This window comes from Somniosus microcephalus, chromosome 16 (assembly GCF_052327205.1).
Source record: "Somniosus microcephalus isolate GS21.2 chromosome 16, FLI_Smic_1.0, whole genome shotgun sequence".
NCBI lineage: Eukaryota > Metazoa > Chordata > Chondrichthyes > Squaliformes > Somniosidae > Somniosus > Somniosus microcephalus.
In genome coordinates this window covers 4,886,240-4,909,040 of record NC_141002.1, presented here as the reverse complement: position 1 = coordinate 4,909,040, position 22,801 = coordinate 4,886,240, and the positions used below count along the sequence as shown (strand labels likewise).

Below are 22,801 nucleotides of genomic sequence, written 5' to 3'. Positions count from 1 at the left end.
CCAGATGGCCCCCCTCCCCCTCACGATTGCCCCCTCTCTCTCCCAGGACCTGTTACTCGAGATGCAGTGGCCCAGAGTTCAGTTGTTTTTCACTGGCGAGCTGCCTGGGGATGTCCAGCAGGTGTGTGCAGTCCGCGCCGATCTGATATAAAGGAGGCCCGAGGTCCAAAATCAGGTGTGCCTCGAGCCTACCCATCCTGACACACAGATTCTCCACTTTCCCCCCACCGTGTCCCCCTGCCCACAGGGTGCAGTGTTCCTGTGGGAAATGCTCCTCAAGGGTGTTTGATGGAGAACTGGGGAGCATGTATTGCTTTCAACTTCAAAATCAACTTACAATAGCAACTACGGATGCTGGAAATCTGAAATAAAAACAGAAAATGCTGGAAATACTCAGCAGGTCAGGCAGCATCTGTAGAGAGAGAAACAGAGTTAACGTTTCAGGTCGGTGACCCCTCCCTCTGTTTCTGACGAAAGGTTGATAGCTCAGTTCAGGCCATGCCCATGGGTGTATAGCCCGTCTCTATCTGTGTCTTATATAGCCAACTGTTTGTGTTACCTCCGTGTAACGGGCCGATAAATGGGCAGCCCTGCCCTGTTCAGTCTGATTGTAATGAAATTGTAGTGTGTTGCTCCGTGGTCACCAGGACTGAGATTGTGGACAGGCAGCTGTCAGCAGCAGGGATCATTCAGGAGTGCATATCGCTCGGTGGTTCGATAGAATATTTCTGTCACTAGGTATTCTCTATATTTATAAATAACTTAGATGAAGGAGTAGAGAGCCGTATATCCAAGTTTGCTGATGACACCATTAGTTGGCACCATACTGTAGATGGGAGCAGAAAGCTGCAATGAGACATTGATGGATTAAGTGAGTGGGCAAAACTGTGGCAGATGGAGATCAATGTGGGGAAGTGTGAGGTCATCCACTTTAGATCTAAGAAAGATAAATCAGAGTATTTTCTAAATGTTGAGAAGCTCGGAACTATGGATAGGCAGAGAGATTTAGGGGTCCAAGTAGAGAAATCTCTACGAGCTAGTGGGACATATACAAAAATAATTTAAAATGCTAATGGAATGTTGGCCTTTAGCTCAAGGGAGACGTCACTGTCTCAACCCAGCCTCTGATTGTGCCACTGGTGCCTGGCGAAGCAGGTACTAGTCTCGAGGACAGGTGGGCACACTGCCACAGTGCACCATTGGCCAACCATCCGGGAAAAAATTTGGTTGCTTTGCGCGTCCCATTAGCGCCCTAAGAGGGTGCTAACGGGGTGCAAAGCAACTAGCGCCCGGGCACGTTGCCACCAACGCATCCCGCGAAATTCAGCGGGAGATAAGTGGCGGCGCTAACCATTAGCGCCCCGTGGTGCTGCGCCGCCGATGAGGTCATCACCGTACGTAGCGCCCCGGCCGCGATCTTCGGTAGCGCCCCCTGACTTACCGCTGGATGCTATGTCCGACGGGGTCAGGGGGGCCTACCTGTGGCCGGGGCGGCGCTGTTTAAAGGCGAGGTGCCGGGCGGCCATTTTTGTTGCTGGCCACCTGCCAGCACCTGCCTCCACTACTGTCCCCGGCCTCCTGACCCGCCCCCCCCCCACGGAGTGCGGGTTGCGCTCCATGAGCCCGGCACTTTTCTTGAGTGCCGGGCTCTTTTTCCGGCACTCCGATCCCGGGTGGCCCAGGTGGGCCCCGGGTCGCGCTGTGCTAGGCCCCTCCCCTTCAAGAAGGGGAGGAAAGCCTGCAATACCACGTGCCGCAGCGCCCCCAGTGCCGCGATATTCCCTCACAGTGCACCAAGAGGGTGGCGGGGCACTTCCAGTAGCGCCCCGCTTTCCTCTTGGGGTGCTACCACTTAATTTCGGCTGCAGGGGCGCTAATCTTTCCGGGGCGCTCAAAGTTACCGCCTCAAAAGGGGCGCGACCCAATTTTTCCCCATAGAATCTCACAGCACAGAAGGAGGCCATTCGGCCCATCATGCCTGTGCTGGCTCTTTGAAAAAGCTGCCCAATTTAATCCCACACCCCCACTTTGTTTGCCAATTATTTTAAAACTATGACCTCTGGTTACCGACCCAATTGGCAGAGGAATCAGTTTCTCCCTACTTGCTCTATCAAAACCCCTCATAATTTTGAATACCTCTATTAGCTCTCCCCTTAACCTTCTCTGCTCTAAGGAGAACAATCACAACTTCTCCAATCGCTCTACAGAACTGAAGCCCCTCCTGGTAAATCTCCTCTGCACCCTCTCCAAGGCCTTGACATCCTTCCTAAAATGTGGTGTCCAGAATTGTACACAATACCCCAGCGGAGGTCTAACCAGTGATTTGTGAAGGTTTAGCATGACTTCCTTGTTTTTGTATTCAAAGCCCCTATTTACAAAGCCAAGTATCCCATATGCTTTCTTAACCGCCTTATCAAATTGCCCCATCACCTTGAAAGATTTGTGAACATGCACCCCAGGTCCCTCTGCTTTTGCACCCCAGGTCCCTCTGCTTTTGCACCCACCCCGCCCCCTCCAGAATAGTACTATTTAGATTATACTGCCTCTCCATTTTGTTCTCCTCAAAGTGCATCACTTCACACTTATCCGCATTAACTTGCATCTTCTATGTGTCTTCCCATTTCACCAGTCTGTCCGTGTCCTCCTGAAGTCTGCTACTATCTTGCTCACTATTTACAACGGTGCCAAGTATTGTATCATCCGCAAACTTCAAAATTGTACTCCCTATACCCAAGTCCAGGTCATTTGTATATATAACAAAAAAAACAGTGGTCCCAATACCAACTCCTGGGGGCCCCCACTGCCTACTTCGCTCCAGTCAGAAAAATATCCGTTCATTACTCTCTTCCTCCTATTCCTTAGCCAATTATCTACACAAGTTACGACTGTCCCTTTATTCCTATGTGCTTCCATTTTCGGAATAAGTCTGTTATGTGGTCCTTTATCAAATGCCTTTTGAAGGTCCATATATATAACATTTAGCCTGCTCGCCTGTTTCAAACAGGCCTTGTGGGTAATGGGAAGGACATAAGCATGACGAAGACCAGGGTAATAGATTGGAGAAAAGCTGATTTTGAGGGGCTGAGAATAGAACTTGGGAAAATAAAATGAACATTATTGGCAAACAATGATGTAGAACAGCAATGGGAAACATTTAAAACGGTGTTCAACAGAGTGCAGGAAAAATATATTCTGCCAAAGAACAAGAACAAACTAAACACTAATGGGACATAAGGGAAAATTGAGGGTAAGGAAAGAGGCATACACTAAGTACATGGACTGCAGGGGGAGTATGGCAAGGGAGAATACAAAGCGATTAGGAGAGAAGTAAAAATTGGGGAATTAAATTATCAAGGTGTAGGAATGTCTAGTTCCTATCAAGAGACTGAGGTCGACTCAAGCGATCAAACAAATGATGTTTAATGTGAAACTAATTGAGTTTAACAAACAGATGCAAGAAAACTACGAATACAGGTCTAGTCAGTTCGGAAGCTTGGACGGTCCCGTGGCTGGCGTCATGACGACATCTCGTTTTTCCCGCCGATGGGGGATCACGTGATGAACGGCGTGGCGTCATCGCGTTTGCCCGCGCTCTTAAAGGGACTGCGCTCTGTACATGCAAACAGTATATACAAAGATACAGACTCAGGCTGTAGTTAACATATTGTTAAAGGGAATTATATACATTTGATCGGAGTCCCTTAGTGGCTCCGCCACATGCGCCCCCCCAGAATTGTCTTTAACAGAAAAAGTGAAACGGCGAGGAGGCCTGACAAGCCTGTCAGAGCGACTTCTGTACAGTTGGAGTGGAAGCTGCTGGACGGCGGGCGGGCTGGCGGGTGATTGCGCTTGATCTGGCACGGCGACTGTGGGCGGTTGGCCACATTTTGGCGGCTGTGCGGTCTCGACCGGGCGGTCAAGGTCCAAGTGTGCCAGCTTCAACCGGTCAACCGAAATGTGGTCCGGTTTACCTCCGATATCCACCGAGAAAGTTTTGTCTCCCGGCTCTAGCACACGGAAAGGACCAGTGTAAGGGGCCTTGAGCGGATCCCGATGAGCGTCGTGGCGCATGAACACATATTCGGCGTTCTTCAGCTCTGCTGGGACGTGGGAGCTCTGAAAGCCATGATGCGACGTTGGTACTGGTGCAAAACACCTGGCTGCCTCCTGGTGGCTGATGAGTTGATTGGATGCGGACCATGGCTCTGTTAGAGTCGGAAGGAAATCCCCTGGTACGCGTAGCGGCTGGCCATAGACAAGCTCTGCTGAGGACAAGCGAAGATCTTCCTTGGGTGCCGTGCGAAGACCCAACAGGACCCATGGTAGCCTGTCCACCCACCCAGCGCCTTGGAGGCTGGCTCTCAGTGTGGCTTTGAGCGACCTGTGAAACCGTTCGCACAGGCCGTTCGCCTGTGGATGGTAGGCTGTGGTGCGATGGAGCTTGATGCCGAGCCCGAGCCACTGCGTTCCAGAGCTCAGAGGAAAATTGCGGTCCACGATCAGAAGAGATGTCCGCCGGTACCCCGAAACAGGCGACCCAAGAGGAGATGAATGCCCTGGCTACGTCTGCCGAAGTGGTGGATGACAAGGGAACTGCCTCTGGCCATCTAGTGGTGCGGTCTACCATCGTAAGGATATGTGTAAACCCATGAGAAGGTGGAAGTGGCCCCACCAGGTCCACATTCACGTGATCGAACCGTCGCTCCGGAACAGCAAAGGTGGGCAATGGAGCTTTGATGTGACGCTGCACCTTGGCCTTTTGGCAGACCACGCAGGTGTTGGCCCAGTCGCGGACATCCATGTGCATGCCCCGCCAAACGAACTTGGACGACATCAGCCTTTGCGAGGCCTTCATGCCAGGGTGTGACAACCCGTGTATGGCGTCAAACACTTTTCGGCGCCAGGCGACCGGCACGATAGGGTGAGGATCTCCTACGGAGACGTCACAAAGTAGCGTGGTGCCTGCGGCGTGGAATTTGACGTCGGCCGCTTGGAGGCTAGAGGGGCTGGTTCGGTAAGCTTGCACCTCTGGATCCGAAGCTTGATCCGCAGCCATGAGGGCGTAGTCGATGCCGAGCTGGACTGCCTGAACGGTCGCGCGGGAGAGGCAATCCGCCACCAGGTTGTCTTTACCAGCCACGTGCTGAATATCAGTAGTGAATTCAGAGATAAACGTTAACTGACGCTGTTGTCGGGCTGACCACGGTTCGGCAGTCTTGGCCATAGCGAACGTTAGTGGCTTATGGTCTACAAAAGCAGTGAAAGGACGTCCTTCCAGCAAGAACCGGAAATGGCGGATGGCCGGAAAAAGAGCCAGCAACTCCCGGTTGAAGGTACTGTACTTCCGCTCGTTTCGCCGTAGTTGACGGCTGAAGAACACCAGCGGTTGCCACGTTCCATTTACCCACTGTGCCTGCACTGCGCCGATGGCGTAGTCTGATGTGTCGGTGGTGAGGGCGATGGTGGCACTTGGCAGCGGGTGCGCCAGCATGGTCGCGTTGATGAGAGCGCTTTTTGTGTCAACGAACGCCTGGTCCATGTCGACCGTCCAGCTTACCGGGTCCTTGCCAGACTTGCCCTTGAGGGCCTCGTACAGGGACTGCATGAGCAGAGCTGCCTTAGGCACGAAGCGGTGGTAAAAATTTACCATCCCGAGGAACTCCTGCAGGGCCTTGATGGTCTGCGGGCGCGGAAAGAATGTCACCGCCTCTACCTTTGCTTGCAAAGGCACCGCTCCCTCAGATGTAATGCGATGTCCCAGGAAATCAATGTGGGGCAGACCAAACTGACACTTGGCTGGGTTGAGAATCAGGCCGTGTTGGCTGAGGCGATGAAAGAGGGTGCGTAGGTGCGCGATGTGTTCCTCTTTATTTCGACTGGCCACGAGGATGTCGTCTAAATAGACGAAAAGGAACTTGAGGTCCCGCAGCACGGAGTCCATGAGGCGCTGGAAGGCCTGGGCAGCATTCTTCAACCCAAAAGGCATCCTCAGAAATTCAAAAAGGCCGAATGGGGTGATGACTGTGGTCTTCTGCACGTCCTGCGGGTGTACCGGGACCTGGTGGTAGCCTCGGACCAGATCCACCTTGGAAAGCACGGTGTTCCCCGCCAAATGGGCAGAGAAATCCTGAATGTGGGGGATCGGGTATCGATCAGGAGTGGTAGCGTCGTTAAGTCGCCGATAGTCGCCGCATGGCCACCATCCGCCGCCAGGTTTCGGTACTATGTGGAGAGGCGAAGACCAGGGACTATTGGACCGGCGAATAATCCCCAGGCATTCCATCGTAGCGAACTCGGCCTTCGCGACCGCCAGCTTGCCGGGTTCGAGGCGCCGGGCCCGCGCATGGACCGGGGGGCCGGTGGTGGTGGTGGTGTGGTGTTCCACACCATGCTCCGTGGCCGTAGAGGAGAACGTAGGTTTGGTCAGGTCCGGAAATTCACCGAGCAGGCGAGCGAACTCGTCCGGAGTTGGGAAAGCGCAGGAGACGGTGCGCGACATGGTGGTACCACGGTGGCAAGAAACGTGGCCGCGTTGATCAGCCTCCGGTTCCTCACATCGACCAGGAGGCCGTTGGCGCACAGGAAATCCGTGCCGAGGATGGCTTGTGAAACTCTGGCCGTAACAAATTCCCAAACAAATCGCTGGCCGCCGAAGCACACCTGGACCCGCCGTTTGCCGAAGGTCCGGATAGCTCTGCCATTAGCCGCTTCGAGTGAGAGGCCGTGCCTCCCAGCCTGAATATCAATAGCGGACGCGGGTATAATGCTGCACTGTGCATAGGAATCGCCGACCAGAGATGGAATCGATGATGAACAACAGCTTGCCAGAATTTCCGATTGCCATCGCAGCCGCGGGGCACCCGTCAGACCCGTTCTTCTTTTGCCGGGGTTGCAGCTGTTTTTTTTTGGGAGCGAAGCTGCAGGGAGGGCAGCAACATCTGGCTTTCGCGCCAAACCGCGCGTGGTAGGAGCACAGCCCCGAAGGTTGAGGAGCTGGGGCGGCGCCTGTGGGGGATGGGCGCCTCGTGGCAGCGCAGTACTGCTGCGTCACTGCGAAAATCTTGTCCGCTTCGGCAGCAAGCGCTGCGCAGTCTGTGACTTCGGACCTGGCCAGGGCAGCTTGTACTTGCTCCGGTAACTGACTGAGGAATAGCTCCCTAAAGAGGAAGCATTCCGGTTTGGAGCCCAGGAGCATGAGCATTTGGCTCATGAGCTCAGATGGCTTGGAGTCCCCGAGGCCGGGCATAGCGAGCAGTCGGCGGGTGCGCTCCGACTTCGTAAGCCCGAAGACCTGTAACAACCACACCTTGATTGTTTCATACTTGCAGTCGTCCGGGGGGTTCTCAAGCAGGCTGACAATCCGCGACGCGGTGGAGCTGTTGAGTGTGGAGACTGTTGAGTCTGTGTGTCCCAGTTATGCTTATGATCAATCACTGGACACAGACAACAAGAATAACTTTTAACAGGTCTTTACTATTCGGAGGTCAGGGCTGAACTGCCCAGCAAATCCCTACACAACACTTATATACCGGTGTGGTCACCACCGGTATTACAGTATGCAGCAGCCAAGAGAAAGTAGTACATCTCTTAAGATAGTTCTCTTAAGGTGGAACAGGTTACATACACCACAATCCTCCCTTTTTAGCTTAACAGTTATATCCCCATTTAACATAACATAATAACATATATATATACAACTTCATGCAAAACAGTTCAAAGATTCAGTCTCTGAGGAGGCCTCCTGATTCGAGTTGGATAACGCCTTTCAGGGGTCTCTGATTCTCGTTGCAGGGGTGACTCATCTAGTTGGTCTCTTATGGATTGGACATCATCATCAGGTACATTCACTTCTGAGGTAGATGCTTCAGGTTCACTAACTTCTTCCACGGTTGTCTCTGCCGTAACCATGGGTTCGACCCTTGTTCTCGATTCTACCAGTTGGTCAGCATGACGCCGTATTACATTTTCACCAATATCTACCGTGTACATCAGGGGTCCTTGTCTGGCCCAAATTGTTCCAGATTGCCATTTCTCGTTTTTATAGTCCCGGGCTAACACTGGTTGTCCTATTTCAAAACTCCGAGTGGTCTTGTGATTTATATGCTGGAACTGTTTGTTTTCAACTTCCCTCCGCACATTTGGTTTTAACAAGTCCAACCTGGACCGCAACCTCCTGTTATAGAACATCATGGCAGGACTTTGGTTTGTCACTGCATGAGTGGCGTTTCGATATGCCAGTAGGAATTTGTCCACCTTGTGTTGTAGTGGAATCTAATCTTCGCTCATGGCCTTTATTGCTTTTTTGAACGTTTGTACAAATCTCTCGGCCAACCCGTTTGTAGCCGGATGATATGGGGCAGAGGTATAATGTTTCACCCCATTCTTCTTCATGAATTTCTGGAATTCTTCTGACACGAACTGCGGTCCGTTGTCTGAACATATTTGTTCTGGCAATCCATTTCTTGCAAATATCGTTCTTAGCACCGCGATCATCTTTTCCGAGGTAGTGGCAGTCATCTTAATCACTTCTGGCCATTTAGAATGTGAGTCCACCGCAATTAAAAACATGGAGTCCATGAATGGACCAGCAAAGTCAATATGTACACGTCGCCATGGGGTTGAAGGCCATTCCCATGGATGCAGCGGTGCAATCGGAGGTGCATTTTGCAATTTTTGGCACCGAGCAGCTTTTCGTCAGATCCTCTATCTGTTGGTCGATACCCGGCCACCACACATAAGCCCTAGCAAGGCTTTTCATCTTGGCTCCCCCCAGATGACCTTCATGCAGTTCCTTTAGAACTCTCTCTCTTAACTTAGGAGGAATAATCACCCTTGTTCCATACATCAATGTTCCTTGACAGACGGACAGCTGTTCTCGTCTTGCTGAGAATGCCGGTAACAGTGGATCACCATGTGCTGGCCATCCCTTCACTGTCACTTCGTAGACCCGGGACAGTGTCGGGTCGTTCCTGGTTTCTCTTTCAATACTTGCATTGGTGACTGGTAAACATTCGATGATGGTCAAGTGAAATAACTCAACAGGGTCAACCGTCGGTGCCTCCTCCTCTGTAGGTAGTGGCAGGCGCGACAGCCCATCAGCATTACCATGCTGCTTTGTGCCTTTGAATTCAATCTGATATTGATGTGCCCCTAGGAAAAGGGACCATCTCTGGAGTCTCTGTGCTGTCATCACCGAAACACCCTTCTTAGGGTTAAAAATGGATACCAACGGCTGGTGGTCTGTCAGAAGCGTAAACTTTTGGCCCTGCAGGTAATGATTAAACTTCTTTACTCCCCACACAAGGCTGAGAGCCTCCCTATCTATCTGAGCATAGTTGCGCTCCGTGGAGGTCAATGATCTGGATGCGAACGCGACTGGCCTCTCCAGGCCATTTGGCAACTTGTGTGAGAGTACTGCCCCAATACCATATGGAGAAGCATCACAAGCCAAACGAATAGGCAGCGTTGGGTTGAAGTGAGCCAACGCTTCCTCTGAGGTGATCAATGCCTTGCTTTTGCGAAAGGCCCTCTTACAGTCCTCGCTCCACTTCCATGGTACTCCCTTCTGCAAAAGAGCGTTCAGTGGGTGCAGCACCGTGGATAAATTTGGCAGAAACTTATGGTAATAGTTAATCAACCCTAGGAACGACCTCAACTGGGATACATTATCCGGAGCGGGAGCCTTCACAACAGCTTCGATCTTGTCAGGAGACTTATGAAGCCCCTCCTGGTCAATGACATGACCACAGTACGAGATCCGCTTCTGAAAGAACTCACATTCCTGGCGATTAACTCGAAGTCCATATTCTTTCAATCTGGTGAGCACCAGTTCCAAATTTGCAAGGTGTTCCTCGTCATCATCTCCTGTAATCAGAATATCATCCAGGTAACATTGTGTGCCTGGAATTCCCTGTAATACCTGCTCCATGGCCCTCTGCCAAATTGCTGGAGCCGATGCCACTCCAAAAACCAGTCTATTATACCGGTACAAGCCTCTATGCGCGTTGATCGTGAGATACTGGCGTGACTCTTCCTCAACTTCCATCTGTAAGTACGCCTGCGCCAGGTCTATCTTGGTGAAGTGTTTCCCGCCAGACAATGAAGCGAAGATATCCTCAATCCGCGGAAGCGGATACTGCACCGTGTGAAGCACCGGATTAACAGTGATCTTGAAATCTCCACAGATGCGAACCTTCCCCGGTTCCCCCGGCTTGTTGCTTGATGAACGCTTCATGACGGGAACAATGGGCGTGGCCCACTCACTCCAGTCTACCTTAGACAGTACTCCTGAACGTTCTAGCCCTTCCAGCTCAGCTTCCACAGCAGGTCGTATCGCATAAGGTACCGGTCTGGCTTTGAAAAATTTCGGGTTTGCATGTTCTTCAACCTTGATGTTTGCCGTAATTCCTCTCAGTGTTCCCAGTCCCTGTTGGAACACCTCTTTAGAATCATCCAATATTCTGGACAATCGTTTAGGTTTGACATCTTTTTTACCGGAATCTACTGTTAGTGCTTTTAAGGAATGCCAGTCCATATTTATTTTCCTAATCCACTCCCGTCCCAGTAGTGGTGGACCTCCCTCAGGTAGCACATATAAGTCCATTCCTCGGCTTTCTTTGCCCTTGTGGACCACCTTTACCTCTATCTTCCCGATGGGGTATACTCTTTGCCCCGTGTATGTTTTCAATACAATCTCTGTATCCCGTAGGGGAATATGTGGGAATAACCTCTTGTAATCTTGCTTATTCATGACCGTCAATGCCGATCCAGTGTCCAATTCCATCTTCACTTGGACTCCTGCTATCTGAAGTGTGACCCAAATTGTTTGGAGGTCTGCTTCCTTACCAACATTGTGTACTCTTAGACTACCCAGTTCATTACTGCTGGAGTCTGAATCTGACTTCTGTTCGTTCGAACTGTTCTCTGTCACCTTGTGTACCTTTCTGTACTTTTCCTGCGGTGACTTTTTGTTGCTGGTCTTCTTTCCTGACCGGCATACTTTAGCTATGTGACCAAGCCTGCCACATTTTCTGCATTCCTGATTTTTGAACCAGCACTGGTTCTGATCGTGCGTTGTCTTTCCACAACGATAACATTTTACTGTACCCAAGACCATTTGATTGGTGCTGAGTTCCAGTGACCGTAGCTGCATTTCCACCGTGCCTCTCGCTGCGGCTTCTTGCGATGCTGCAATAGTGACAGCTTTATCAAGCATAAGATCATTCTCCTCAAGCAGTCGCTTTTGTGTTCCTTCTTTTAACAATCCACACACAAATTTATCTCTCAGCGCATCTGCTAGTCCTGTTCCAAACTGACAGTACTTTGATAGCTTACGCAGTTCAATTAAAAATTCAGCGTTGCTTTCGTCTTTCAGCTGCGTTCTTCTGTAAAATTTAAATCGTTTCGCTATCATCAGCGGCGTGGGGTTTAAATGATTTTTCAGGACAGTAACAATATTCGCGAAAGTCTGATCCGCCGGTTTATCTGGTGACAGAAGGTGCTTCAATAGCCCGTATGTCTTCGCACCCATTGAGCTTAATAAGGTTAGTGCTTTCTCATCATCTGGTACCTTATTTGCTTTACAATAAACTTCCATGCGTTCTACATACGTGGTCCAATCTTCGATATCGCTATCAAAGGTATTAATGTTCCCATGTTTAGGCATCCTTGCAAGTTTTTAAATTTGTCTTTTTCTCAAAATGGCGGCTTCCCGCGCTTGTCTTCTTCCCCCGCCTACTAAAATGGCGGCTTCCCGCGCTTGGCGGTCTTTCCCGCGCTCGTCTTCTTCCCCCGCCGACTACAATGGCGGATTCCCGCGTTTGCCTTCTTCCCCTGCTGGCTGCAATGGTGATTGCCGTGCTGCTGCCATTCTCGCCTCCCCAGCGGTTCTCAATTCCCCGACGCTGCTTTGCCTCGCAGCCCCGCTTGCAGCCCGGTCCTTTACACCGGCTGCGTTTGAGTTCTCCGCGGCTCTCGTGCCTTAAGCTGCCCCAGTCGCTGCGCCTCTCAGCCTCGATTGCAGCCCGGCCCTTTTTACCGGCCGTGGTCGAGTTCTCCGCCCTTATTCCTCCGTTTTCCCTCCCCTACTCCACAGCCAACGCGGCCGACTTTCTGCTCGTGTCGCTGATTGGCTTACCCACCACCGTGGTAGAAGGGATGATCACTGCCTGTCGCTGATGGAGGGCTTCGTGGTCAGAATTTTTCTTTTTAACCTGGGTTCTCAATGCCTCCCGTGTGATGGTGCTCAGCAGGATGATGAGGGCGGATGCCTCTTCTCGACGCCCGTTCTGAGGACGAAGCTGCCTTGGATGTAAAACTGCCGCAGGGTAAGATCGGACTCGTCGCCACTGTTGAGTCTGGGTGTCCCAGTTATGCTTATGATCAATCACTGGACACAGACAACAAGAATAACTTTTAACAGGTCTTTACTATTCGGAGGTCAGGGCTGAACTGCCCAGCAAATCCCTACACAACACTTATATACCGGTGTGGTCACCACCGGTATTACAGTATACAGCAGCCAAGAGAAAGTAGTACATCTCTTAAGGTAGTTCTCTTAAGGTGGAACAGGTTACATACACCACAGAGACCACGTAAAAATATCGGGTCTGATCCGCAACGATGTTCCGTAATGCAAACTGGGCTTCGACCTGGATGAACCAGGCAGTCGCTTGTTGCTCCCAGAATTGCGGCAGCTTCAATGCAATGGCGTTTGTTTCCATGCTTCATTCCTTCTGCGAAAACTGTTCGCAAAAGTCGGGGTCACCAATGTAGGAATGTCTAGTTCCGATCAAGAGACTGAAGTCAACTCAGGCGATCAAACAAACAATGTTTAATGTGAAACTAATTGAGTTTAACAAACAGATGCAAGAAAACTACGAATACAGGTCTAGTCAGTTCGGAAGCTCCACGAGGACGGCTTGGACGGTCCCGTAGCTGGCGTCATGACGTCATCACGTTTTTCCCGCCGATGGGGGATCACGTGATGAACGGCGTGATGTCATCGCGTTTGCCCGCACTCTTAAAGGGACCGCGCTCTGTACATGCAAACAGTATATACAAAGATACAGACTCAGGCTGTAGTTAACATATTGTTAAAGGGAATTATATACATTTGATCGGAGTCTCTTAGTGGCTCCGCCACAAAGGAACATAAAACAAAATAGTAAAATATTCTACAGGCACATAAATAATAAAAGGCAAGTCAGGATAGGAATAGGGGCACTAAGGGATGGATAGGATAAAATCACAGACAGTGGTAGAGAAATGCAGAAATATGAAATTATTATTTTGCTTCAATATTTACCAGGGAGACAGATCAGGTGGACATGACATCTAAGGAGGTCACATATTACTTGGAAAATAAGAATCTAAATGGGGTAGAGGAACAAAGGGATCTCGGAGTACAAATACACAAATCATTAAAAGTAGTGATGCAGGTTAATAAGGCCATAAAAAAGGCAAACCAAGCACTAGGGTTTATTTCTAGAGGGATAGAATTGAAAAGTAGCTAAGTTATGATAAACCTGTATCGAACCTTGGTTAGACCACACTTAGAGAGCACTGTGTACAATTCTGGTCGCCATATTATAAAAGGGATATAGAGGCACTGGAGAGGGTGAAAAAAGGTTTACAAGAATAGTACCAGAAATGCGATGTTATACCTAAGGATAAACAGGCTGGGTCTCTTTTCTCTTGAAGAGAGAAGGCTGAGGGGTGACCTAATTGAGATCTTTAAAATTATGAAAGGTTTTGATAGAATAGAAACAGAGAGAGTGTTTCTACTTGTGGGGAAGAGCAAAACTATCAATATAATAAGATAGTCACCAAGAAATCAAATAGGGAATTCAGAATAAACTTCTTTAACCAGAGAGTGGTGAGAATGTGGAACTTGCTACCACAGGAAGTGGTTGAGGCAAATCGTATAGATGCATTTAAGGGGAAGTTAGATAGATTGGCGGAGTGATCTTCGCAGTGCGGAGGCTGATAGAGTTAGATGAGGAAGAATGAGCGGAGGCTCGAATGGAGCATAAACGTCAGCATGGACTGGTTGGACCGAATGGCCTGTTTCTGTGCTGTATATCCTAGGTAATTCTATGGACTGCACTACATTCATCAACCCTCTCTGTTATTTCATCAAAGAACTCAGTCAGGTTAGTCAGACACAATTTGCCTTTAACAAATCAGTGCTGGCTGTCCCTTATTAACTCATGCTATCTTCAAACTTAGTCTCCCAGTCACAAGTCCACGGCTTTGGCACTCAGACGCTGGGCTGTCGGAGTGATCTTCGCAGTGCGGAGGCTGCAGGTTGAAGAAGGTGTCCCTGAGAATGCTGTGTCGAACACTTCTCAGGGCAGCTCGCGAGCAGTAATCTGACCTGGTCAGCTGGCACTGTGACAAGCACAGCTCTCCGATACCATGACACTGATCCCAGATCAGCAGTCCAAAGCACTGCTCAGTGTTGTACCCGCTGTGGCAGCTGAGCACCTCAAACACACACATACTGCCTCCTCCAAGTCTGAATAGTCCAATACTCTGACGCTTGTTGATTTTATTTCCAGCGCTGGAATGACCAGCTTGCCGCAGCTGCTGGCTGGGGGTTGTTCGGGTTCTGTTGTGGTTACAGATCTCCTACAGCTGGATCTGGGCACAGGTTAATGCTGATTCCTGATTACACTTATTGCAGAGCGAGCAGATACATCCTTAGTTCTGTAACATCCCTGCATTCAGCTACTGAACAGATTACCTTGGACACTGTGGCTGTGTGTAAGAGTGGTGAAACCTGGAGTTAAAACCTTTTTCAGCTTTTCTCTTATTCTTCCTCTTCCACTCTCTATACAGTGGTGTTCAATCTGCATGTCATTCTTCCTCTTGATCTCTTCATTCCATCACCCGATACACCCCCTGTGCTTTGGTGCCTCTCCTTGCTCACCATTTCCATGTCTGCTGCAGGTGCTGCCTGAAGAACAAACATTTAAGCAGCTTCCAGTCCCTCCTACACCAATGCCTGGCCCTCTGTGCAGAGGCTGAGATGGTAAGGCAATGCTGGAAATGTAGAAAGACACCAGCAGGTGCGACTTGGCCCCATCCACCCCTCACACCAGGGACCCGGGCAACTGAGTACTCTCACTGTCAGTCTTCCTGCCAACCCGTGAAGCCCATTGCAGGCCTCTACCCCAGCACAGATGGAGCAGTGCTCCTCCCCAGTGAGAGCAGTGCCCCTCCCCAGTGAGAGCAGTGCCCCTCCCCAGTGCGAGAGCAGTGCCCTTCCCCAGTGAGAGCAGTGCCCCTCCCCAGTGCGAGAGCAGAGCCCCTCCCCAGTGCGAGAGCAGTGCCCTTCCCCAGTGAGAGAGCAGAGCCCCTCCCCAGTGCGAGAGCAGTGCCCTTCCCCAGTGAGAGCAGTGCCCCTCCCCAGTGAGAGAGCAGTGCCCTTCCCCAGTGAGAGCAGTGCCCCTCCCCAGTGAGAGCAGTGCCCCTCCCCAGTGAGAGCAGTGCCCCTCCCCAGTGAGAGAGCAGTGCCCCTCCCCAGTGAGAGCAGTGCCCCTCCCCAGTGAGAGCAGTGCTCCTCCCCAGTGCGAGAGCAGAGCCCCTCCCCAGTGAGAGCAGTGCCCCTCCCCAGTGCGAGAGCAGTGCCCCTCCCCAGTGAGAGCAGTGCCCCTCCCCAGTGAGAGCAGTGCCCCTCCCCAGTGAGAGCAGTGCCCCTCCCCAGTGAGAGCAGTGCCCCTCCCCAGTGAGAGCAGTGCCCTTCCCCAGTGAGAGCAGTGCCCCTCCCCAGTGAGAGCAGTGCCCCTCCCCAGTGCGAGAGCAGAGCCCCTCCCCAGTGAGAGCAGAGCCCCTCCCCAGTGAGAGCAGTGCCCCTCCCCAGTGAGAGCAGTGCCCTTCCCCAGTGAGAGCAGTGCCCCTCCCCAGTGAGAGCAGTGCCCCCCCCAGTGAGAGCAGTGCCCCCCCCAGTGAGAGCAGTGCCCCTCCCCAGTGAGAGCAGTGCCCCTCCCCAGTGAGAGCAGTGCCCCTCCCCAGTGAGAGCAGTGCCCCTCCCCAGTGAGAGCAGTGCCCCTCCCCAGTGAGAGCAGTGCCCCTCCCCAGTGAGAGCAGTGCCCCTCCCCAGTGAGAGCAGTGCCCCACCCCAGTGAGAGCAGTGCCCTTCCCCAGTGAGAGCAGTGCCCCTCCCCAGTGAGAGCAGTGCCCCTCCCCAGTGAGAGCAGTGCCCCTCCCCAGTGAGAGCAGTGCCCCCCCCCAGTGAGAGAGCAGTGCCCCTCCCCAGTGAGAGCAGTGCCCCTCCCCAGTGAGAGCAGTGCCCCTCCCCAGTGAGAGCAGTGCCCCCCCCCAGTGAGAGAGCAGTGCCCCTCCCCAGTGAGAGCAGTGCCCCTCCCCAGTGAGAGCAGTGCCCCTCCCCAATGCGAGAGCAGTGCCCCTCCCCAGTGAGAGGGCAGTGCCCCTCCCCAGTGAGAGCAGTGCCCCTCCCCAGTGAGAGCAGTGCCCCTCCCCAGTGAGAGCAGTGCCCCTCCCCAGTGAGAGCAGTGCCCCTCCCCAGTGAGAGGGCAGTGCCCCTCCCCAGTGCGAGAGCAGAGCCCCTCCCCAGTGAGAGAGCAGTGCCCTTCCCCAGTGAGAGAGCAGTGCCCCTCCCCAGTGAGAGCAGTGCCCTTCCCCAGTGAGAGAGCAGAGCCCCTCCCCAGTGAGAGCAGTGCCCCTCCCCAGTGAGAGCAGTGCCCCTCCCCAGTGCAAGAGCAGTGCCCTTCCCCAGTGAGAGCAGTGCCCCTCCCCAGTGAGAGCAGTGCCCCTCCCCAGTGAGAGCAGTGCCCCTCCCCAGTGAGAGAGCAGTGCCCCTCCCCAGTGAGAGAGCAGTGCCCCTCCCCAGTGAGAGCAGTGCCCCCCCCAGTGAGAGAGCAGTGCCCCTCCCCAGTGAGAGAAGTGCCCCTCCCCAGTGAGAGCAGTGCCCCCCCCCAGTGAGAGAGCAGTGCCCCTCCCCAGTGAGAGCAGTGCCCCTCCCCAGTGAGAGCAGTGCCCCTCCCCAATGCGAGAGCAGTGCCCCTCCCCAGTGAGAGCAGTGCCCCTCCCCAGTGAGAGCAGTGCCCCTCCCCAGTGAGAGCAGTGCCCCTCCCCAGTGAGAGGGCAGTGCCCCTCCCCAGTGCGAGAGCAGTGCCCCTCCCCAGTGCGAGAGCATTGCCCCTCCCCAGTGCGAGAGCAGTGCCCCTCCCCAGTGCGAGAGCAGAGCGCCTCCCCAGTGAGAGCAGTGCCCTTCCCCAGTGAGAGAGCAGAGCCCCTCCCCAGTGAGAGGGCAGTGCCCCTCCCCAGTGAGAGAGCAGTGCCCCTCCCCAGTGAGAGAGCAGAGCCCCTCCCCAGTGAGAGGGCAGTGCCCCTCCCCAGTGAGAGAGCAGAGCCCCTCCCCAGTGAGAGAGCAGAGCCCCTCCCCAGTGAGAGAGCAGTGCCCCTCCCGTGAGAGCAGTGCCCCCCCCAGTGAGAGGGCAGTGCCCCTCCCCAGTGAGAGCAGTGCCCCTCCCCAGTGAGAGCAGTGCCCCCCCCAGTGAGAGGGCAGTGCCCCTCCCCAGTGAGAGAGCAGTGCCCCTCCCCAGTGAGAGCAGTGCCCCTCCCCAGTGAGAGCAGTGCCCCTCCCCAGTGAGAGCAGTGCCCCTCCCCAGTGAGAGAGCAGTGCCCCCCCCAGTGAGAGAGCAGTGCCCCTCCCCAGTGAGAGAGCAGTGCCCCCCCCCAGTGAGAGGGCAGTGCCCCTCCCCAGTGAGAGAGCAGTGCCCCTCCCCAGTGAGAGCAGTGCCCCCCCCAGTGAGAGGGCAGTGCCCCTCCCCAGTGAGAGGGCAGTGCCCCTCCCCAGTGAGAGCAGTGCCCCTCCCCAGTGAGAGGGCAGTGCCCCTCCCCAGTGAGAGCAGTGCCCCTCCCCAGTGAGAGGGCAGTGCCCCTCCCCAGTGAGAGAGCAGTGCCCCTCCCCAGTGAGAGCAGTGCCCCTCCCCAGTGAGAGCAGTGCCCCTCCCCAGTGAGAGAGCAGTGCCCCCCCCAGTGAGAGGGCAGTGCCCCTCCCCAGTGAGAGCAGTGCCCCTCCCCAGTGAGAGAGCAGAGCCCCTCCCCAGTGAGAGAGCAGAGCCCCTCCCCAGTGAGAGAGCAGTGCCCCTCCCCAGTGAGAGAGCAGTGCCCCTCCCCAGTGAGAGCAGTGCCCCCCCCAGTAAGAGGGCAGTGCCCCTCCCCCCCAAGAGAGAGCGCTTTTCCCCCCCAGTGATGGAGCTGTGTCACTCCCCACGATGCGCCACAAGAGCTTGAGGTGGTATTTTATAATTGCAGTTTAAGGGCACTTGATTGAGCATCCATTCAGAAAGGTCGCTTCTCAACTGTGGGTTCACTTTTTATTGGGGAGGGAGTCTGGTGAACGAATTGGATTACTTCGCACTAACGTTGCAACCAACTGTGTACCGTCTTAACAATAGAAAACCTTGACAAGGACTGTGAAAGTCTGCAGGTTGCTATAGGTAAGGGAGCAAGATGGACAGAGTTCAATGTCGAGAAATGTGAAGCAATAAATTTTGGAAGTAAGACTAGGAAAATGAAATCCAACTTAAATTGTGGGATTTTAAATGGAGTAGAGGAGCAGAGGGACATGAAGGTGCTGACTCTCTCCCCCCTCTACTGAAGGTGCTGACTCTCTCCCCCCTCCCCTGAAGGTGCGGACTCTCTTCCCCCCTCCCCTGAAGGTGCTGACTCTCTTCCCCCTCCCCTGAAGGTGCTGACTCTCTCCCCCCTCCCCTGAAGGTGCGGACTCTCTTCCCCCTCCCCTGAAGGTGCTGACTCTCTCCCCCCTCCCCTGAAGGTGCTGACTCTCTCCCCCCTCCCCTGAAGGTGCTGACTCTCTTCCCCCCTCCCCTGAAGGTGCTGACTCTCTCCCCCCTCCCCTGAAGGTGCTGACTCTCTCCCCCCTCCCCTGAAGGTGCTGACTCTCTCCCCCCTCCCCTGAAGGTGCTGACTCTCTCCCCCCTCCCCTGAAGGTGCTGACTCTCTTCCCCCCTCCCCTGAAGGCGCTGACTCTCTCCCCCCTCCCCTGAAGGTGCTGACTCTCTCCCCCCCCCTCCTCTGAAGGTGCTGACTCTCTTCCCCCCCCCTCCCCTGAAGGTGCTGACTCTCTCCCCCCCTCCCCTGAAGGTGCTGACTCTCTCCCCCCTCCCCTGAAGGTGCTGACTCTCTCCCCCCTCCCCTGAAGGTGCTGACTCTCTCCCCCTCCCCTGAAGGTGCTGACTCTCTCCCCCCTCCCCTGAAGGTGCTGACTCTCTCCCCCCTCCCCTGAAGGTGCTGACTCTCTCCCCCCCCCTCCTCTGAAGGTGCTGACTCTCTCCCCCCCCCCTCTGAAGGTGCTGACTCTCTCCCCCCCCCCCTCTGAAGGTGCTGACTCTCTTCCCCCCCCCTCTGAAGGTGCTGACTCTCTCCCCCCCCCTCCTCTGAAGGTGCTGACTCTCTTCCCCCCCCCTCTGAAGGTGCTGACTCTCCCCCCCCTCTGAAGGTGCTGACTCTCTCCCCCCCCCTCTGAAGGTGCTGACTCTCTCCCCCCTCCCCTGAAGATGCTGACTCTCCCCCCCCCCTCTGAAGGTGCTGACTCTCCCCCCCCCCCTCTGAAGGTGCTGACTCTCCCCCCCCCCCCTCTGAAGGTGCTGACTCTCCCCCCCCTCCTCTGAAGGTGCTGACTCTCCCCCCCCCCCCTCTGAAGGTGCTGACTCTCCCCCCCCCCTCTGAAGGTGCTGACTCTCCCCCCCCCCCCTCTGAAGGTGCTGACTCTCCCCCCCCCCCCCCCCTCTGAAGGTGCTGACTCTCCCCCCCCCCTCTGAAGGTGCTGACTCTCTCCCCCCCCTCTGAAGGTGCTGACTCTCCCCCCCCCCCTCTGAAGGTGCTGACTCTCTCCCCCCCCTCCTCTGAAGGTGCTGACTCTCTCCCCCCCCCTCCTCTGAAGGTGCTGACTCTCCCCCCCCCTCTGAAGGTGCTGACTCTCCCCCCCCTCCTCTGAAGGTGCTGACTCTCCCCCCCCTCCTCTGAAGGTGCTGACTCTCTCCCCCCCCCCTCTCCTCTGAAGGTGCTGACTCTCTCCTCCCCCCCCCCTCTGAAGGTGCTGACTCTCTCCCTCCCCCTCCCCCTCTGAAGGTGCTGACTCTCTCCCTCCCCCCCTCCGAAGGTGCTGACTCTCTCCCTCCCCCCCCTCCGAAGTGCTGACTCTCTCCCTCCCCCCTCTGAAGGTGCTGACTCTCTCCCCCCCTCTCTGAAGGTGCTGACTCTCCCCCCCCCCTCCTCCTCTCCCCCCCTCCTCCTCTCCCCCTCTCCTCCTCCTCCCCCTCTCCTCCCCCCCTCCCCCCCCTCTCCTCCTCCCTCTCCTCCCCCCCCTCTCCTCCCCCCCCTCTCCTCCCCCCCCTCTCCTCCCTCTCCCTCCCCCTCCTCCCTCTCCCTCCCCCTCCCCCTCTCCCTCCTCCCTCCCCCCTCTCCCTCCCTCCTCCTCCCCCCCTCCCTCCCTCCTCCCCCCCCTCCCTCCTCCCCTCCCTCCCTCCTCCCCCCCCTCCCTCCTCCCCTCCCTCCCTCCTCCCCTCCCTCCCTCCTCCCCCCCCTCCCTCCTCCCCTCCCTCCTCCTCCCCCCCCTCCCTCCTCCCCTCCCTCCTCCTCCCCCCCCCCCCCCCCTCCCCTCCCTCCTCCTCCCCCCCCCCCCCCCCCCTCCCTCCTCCCCCCCCCCCTCCCTCCTCCCCCCCCCCCTCCCTCCCTCCTCCCCCCCTCCCTCCCTCCTCCTCCTCCCCCCCTCCCTCCCTCCTCCTCCTCCCCCCCTGAAGGTGCTGACTCTCCCCCCTCCCCTGAAGGTGCTGCTGTGAGGCAGTGAGATGGGCAGCCTGTGGTAACTGGTCCTTGTGGTGACAATTACAAGGGTGGCCAGGCTCCTTGTTGCTGGTTTCCCGCCTCGGCACGGCCAGCCCTGCACTTTGATTTGGAAGCTGTTTGAAAGTTTTTAAAGTGCGCCTGTGGTTCATTGGCGACTCGCTGGTTAATGTACTGCGGGTGACCGTTACTATAAAGTGGGGGATTTGGCTATTGGGTGAGGGTGTGAATCTGCTCGTGTTGCGATGCCGCAGTGGGTGAATATCACACTGCTTGCTCAGGGACAAATGGCAACTTGAGTGAGGACCTGGGCTTGCTCGACAGTTGTTCACACTTTCAGGGGAGGAGGGGAAAGGAGATGATTGGAAATATTTATCTTTGCCGTCACTGTGGGGTCGTGCAGAGACACCACAGTCACTGAGTGGAACATCCGCCCTTGACCCACCATAGAAGGGAAGGCAGACCGGCGGGGGCAACAGTTAGGACACAGATGAATTGTGAGCTGAGTTTGTTTGGGTTACAGTTCAGCCAGGCAGGGGTTAATGTGCGGTGAGGCTGCTGATTAACAGAGAGCTGGAGGCTGGGAGTAGCTGCCTCCTTCCCCTGACCTTGCACACTGTCGGAGGAAGGGGGGCGCCCAAAGCAGCTTGTTGCTGTGGGTGAGGGGAAGGGTTTGGCTGCTGCACACGGTGACGGGGGAATGCAGCCAGGGTGGGCACAGAGCAAACTCCAGCTCCTCCTCACAGCCTCGCACCGGCACCGGGAACACCGCACGGTGAGTACCCGGGGAGGGGGAGATGCAACTGTGTGTTGTGGTGATGTGCCAGGAGAGCTCAGCGCTGTGTGCGGGTCCCCGGGCCGGGGTGGGAGGGGGAGGGCCGGGCCGGGGTGGGAGGGGGAGGGCCGGGCCGGGGTGGGAGGGAGGGGAGGGCCGGGCCGGGGTGGGAGGGAGGGGAGGGCCGGGCCGGGGTGGGAGGGAGGGGAGACCCGGGGCCGGAGGGGGGAGACCCGGGGCCGGGGTGGGAGGGGGGGGACCCGGGGCCGGGGGGGGACCCGGGGCCGGGGTGGGAGGGGGGGGGGCCAGGGGGGGACCCGGGCCCGGGGTGAGGGGGGGGGGGGTCGTCCCCGGGCCGGGGTGGGAGGGGGGGGACCCGGGGCCAGGGGGGGACCCGGGCCCGGGGTGAGGGGGGGGGGGACCCGGGCCCGGGGTGAGGGGCCCGGGGTGAGGGGTCCCCGGGCCGGGGTGGGGGGGGGGGACCCCGGGCCGGGGTGGGAGGGGAGACCCGGGGGGGGGGGGGGCCGGGGCCCGGGCCGGGGTGGGAGGGGGCCGGGGTGGGGTGCTGCAGCCCGCACTGTGCCCCACTCTCCGGGTGACACTGCCCCCATCACCCTGGCCGCCCCCGCCTACTCTGCCCATCCAGTCCAGATTTCTCTTTTTAAAAAAAGGCTGTTCCCGGGCATCCGTTGCTGAGGTAAACTGAATGCATTTCACAGAACCTTCCCGCAGTTGTGTGCATGGGGCCGCACTGAGCCTGGGACTGGGCTACAGGGGAGAGAGAGAGGCAGTCAGTCCGTGTGTGGATTGCTGATTGCACGGGAAACCTGAACTGTTGCATTACATTGCCAGCAGTGGCTCCAGGCGCTGCCTGGCTCCGAGTTGAGGGGACTGTTGGGGATCGAGGCGGTTTTAATTTCAGGGCCATGGTGTCGAGTGCTGACCGACGATCTCCAGCAGAGCCTCGACACAGAGTGCTTCAACCCCGGCTAAAGCACCGCCTGCTGCAGTCAGTCACCGGCCAGAGCCCAGCCCAGTACAGGCAGGCTGCTGCTTCCTGCCATTCCGGCCTCTTCTCTCCAAATGGGACTCCAAACCAAACTTCCTTTCGCTCCTGATTGTTGTAGTGGGGAGAGACCGACTGTTCAGTGATGTGCTCAAACAGACCGCTTTCTGCACACGCTCAGG

At 55.6% G+C, this 22,801-nt stretch overlaps 1 protein-coding gene across 4 annotated transcripts in view; it reads left to right on the top strand.

Moving 5' to 3' along the window:
• The first annotated feature begins 21,363 nt into the window (after positions 1–21,363).
• mical3a (microtubule associated monooxygenase, calponin and LIM domain containing 3a) overlaps positions 21,364–22,801 on the top strand; it is a 706,722-nt gene continuing 705,284 nt past the window's right edge. For 3 of the 4 annotated variants that reach the window (XM_086008560.1, XM_086008562.1, XM_086008559.1), the window contains exon 1: positions 21,369–21,613. The gene's annotated coding sequence lies outside the window, so the exon portion shown is untranslated. Of the gene's footprint in view, positions 21,614–22,801 lie in introns of all 4 variants that reach the window. The other variant, XM_086008561.1, reaches the window with a different exon arrangement.